Source organism: Miscanthus floridulus, chromosome 9, assembly GCF_019320115.1.
Source record: "Miscanthus floridulus cultivar M001 chromosome 9, ASM1932011v1, whole genome shotgun sequence".
NCBI lineage: Eukaryota > Viridiplantae > Streptophyta > Magnoliopsida > Poales > Poaceae > Miscanthus > Miscanthus floridulus.
The window spans coordinates 49,204,443-49,207,741 of record NC_089588.1 but is presented as its reverse complement, the minus strand read 5'-3'; positions in this window follow the sequence as shown (position 1 = coordinate 49,207,741).

The window sequence follows — 3,299 nt, the reverse complement described above, 5'->3', positions numbered from 1 at the left end:
TATCTTGGGAATGTCCTCAGTCCTGATCTTGATCTGATGGTACCCAGATCATAGATCAATCTTGGAAAAGAACTTGGCATTCCTTAACTGGTCTAGCAGTTCATCTATCCTCGATAGCGAATACTTGTTATTGATAGTCACGGCATTTAAGTTCTGGTAGTCAATGCACATCCTCATAGAACCATCCTTCTTCTTCACAAACTGGATAGGGGAGCTCCATGGTGAAGCACTGGGCATAATGTACCCCTTGTCAGACAACTCCTTGAGTTGCTTCTTGAGCTCCTCCATCTCATCAACCGACATGCGATAGGGCCTCTTAGCAATAGGTCCCATACCAGGCAGACGGTCAATCATGAACTCCACATCCCGATTCGGTGGCATACCCAACAATTCTTTGGGAAACACATCAGGATATTCGCATACTATGGATACCTCCTCCACTGACTTGGCTTCCAAGGCATACAACATGGAAAATGTCTTCTTGTGATTAGTCTCACACCGGATTACATGCCCACTCGGATGTGTTATTTCCACGTATCTTAGCGAGCAAGTATGACTCCCTTGTGTTGAGTCAGCCAGTCCATCCCTAGTATGACATCTAGTCCATCAGAGGGAAGCAAGGTGAGATCAGCTAGAAAAGGGTGACCCTCAATGGTCATATTCACTCCCTGACATCTCTTGATGCATCTGTTGTTGCCCAAAGGTGAACTAGTGTCTATGGGCACTCTCGATGGAGTCATAGGTAGGTTATGCTCTCGTGCAAACATGGTGGATATATATGAACATGTAGCACCATAATTAAATAATACTGAAGTTATAGCTCCATGTACTAAAAACATACCGTACACCACATCGGGGGCGTTCTAGGCGTGCTCAGCGGTCAGGTGGGTGAGATGACCACGGGTGTGTCCCATAGTGGGCTTGTGTGGCGTACCCTAAATAGAAGCATGTCTTGCTGGGGGCAGCGCAGGTGGTGTGCATTCTTCATGGGACATTCAGCAACCTTGTGGCCCGGCTGACCATAGCCGAAACAGGTGAATGGCACATTGCCTGTAGAGGTAGGCATTGCAGTCTTCCATGTGCTGGGACTCTAAGTAGGGCAGCTCTGAGTGGGGCAGTGGTAGTTGGTGGGGTAGGTACCACCTCCAAGGCTTGGAGTAGGTGCGGCTCCTTGGATGGCATGAGGGCGAGGCAGTGAGGGCACGTGAGCAAGTGGCCTCTAGGTGCCGGGCACGAGATGAGCTCTCGGACCGGCGCTTCTTCTCCCTGTAGCGGGTGTCACCCTCTAGGCAATCCCTCTCCATCTCTAGGACCTTATTGATCATCTCCCAGAGGGTGTTGCAGGTATGGCCCGAAAGGGCCACCTTGAGGTGCATGTTCAGACCCTTCTTGAAGAAGTACATCTTCTTCTCGGAGTCTGTCTCACCGGGAGCGTACCTCATCATATGAGTGAAGCAGTGGATGTACTCCTAAATCTTCTGGGACTCCTAGGAAATGTTGTGGAACTCTTCCACCATGGCATCCATCATGCCCTCAGGCACGTGGTGCTCGTGGAAGGCTTCGGCAAACTCCTCCCATGAGATGTGCGTGGTGACTGCATGGGTGTCACAGTAGCTATCCCACCATGCACGTGCGGCACTAGTGAGCTGGTGGGCTGCGACTCCAACACACTCCTCATCAGAGCAAGTGGTTAGGTCCAACTTCTTCTCCATCTCACATAGCCAGTCCTCGGCGGTGATGGGGTCATTGTCAGAGCTATCGAAGATAGGGGGCCTCAGCTTGAGGAAACCCTCCAGCTTCCTCTAGAAGTCATTGGGCGGACCTCCATTGTGGTGCAGTAGCCCCTCAACTAGTGTCTCCATGAGATGCGTCTGGCGGTCCATCACCTCAGACAGAAGTGGTGGTGGAGGTGGAGCGTCCTCACCCCAAGCTGGACTACGCCTGGCTCCTCCGGGATGGGCTCCTCCACATGTAGCTCCCCAGCAGATGGCACCTCCTCCTCAAGGTTGAGGGTAGCATGGGCGATAGTGCATCCTCCTCCATGGCCACGTCCATGACAACGACCATGAACAACGGGCATGGGGGACGGAGAGCGACGGTTTAGACATTCAGAGCGGTGACATGACATCTTCTTGCAAACGTTAGGTCAAGAGTTGTTAAGTGGTTAGGTTGTAAGGGACCATGACGCCTAAGAGGGGGGTGAATTAGGCAACTTAAAACTCTAAGCCGAGTCCGGTCACACTCGATTGGACATGTCCGGTCACACTAGCGCCGCTCTAGAACCTCTCTAGACTCGATCGGACGCTGCACTTTGTGCGTCCGGTCGTCCAGTGCCGCTGCGTCCGATCACGCTGAAAACATTACCGTGATGAAGAACAATGTCATCGGTGCGTCCGGTCACTACTTCGCTCAGTGTTCGATCACAGCTGCTGACACCTGCTATTGCTGAGCAACTGATCGGACCTGTCCGGTCCCTATAAGGGCCGCGTCCAGTCACCTCTGCCGAGATCGTTTCTTCGCGATCTTGCGTCTGGCTTCTTTCCCATCTTCGTGCTTGGACTATGCTTGATATCTTGGGTCTTCTCTTGTGCTTCTAGGGTCTTACTTATGGTGTTGATCATGGGATCATCATGTCACCTTCATCCAAGTCACGTCTTGCACCCTATTGAACTACAAAACAATTACTTGCAAATTCATTAGTCCAATTTGGTTGTGTTGGTCATCAAACACCAAAATCCAAAGTAAATGGGCCTAGGGTCCATTTTCCTTACAATCTCCCCCTTTTTGGTATTGATGACAACATGACCAAAACAAGCAAATAATAAAAATTTTGGAATTTTTAAAACTATTTACTTTCTAGGATGCAATGCAAAGGGCAAGGTTATATGAAGCTAAAAGATACCACATGTAAAGCTAAAAGATACCACATGTAAATATCTTTGAAAACTTATCTTGCCCTTGCAAATGTCCCCATGTGGCATTATGGATTTAAGCCTCCCCTTAACTCCATAATCTACTATCCCCGTTTCTCGGACCATTACCACATGTAAATTATTATGATCAGCTTGATTTTGGTCCTACAGATTCTCCCCCTTTGGAATCAAACACCAAAAAGGAAGACATTAGTAGCATAAGGGAGGGTCAAACTTTGTGATCCTTTGTATGTGGAGTGGAATAGATCACAAAATTTGACTCTCACATTACATAGACTAAGCTCCCCCTAAATATATGCATACATACGATGGAGAATGTAGTTTATGCATAATTGGCAAATTAATGCTCAAGGGAGTTTAATCTAT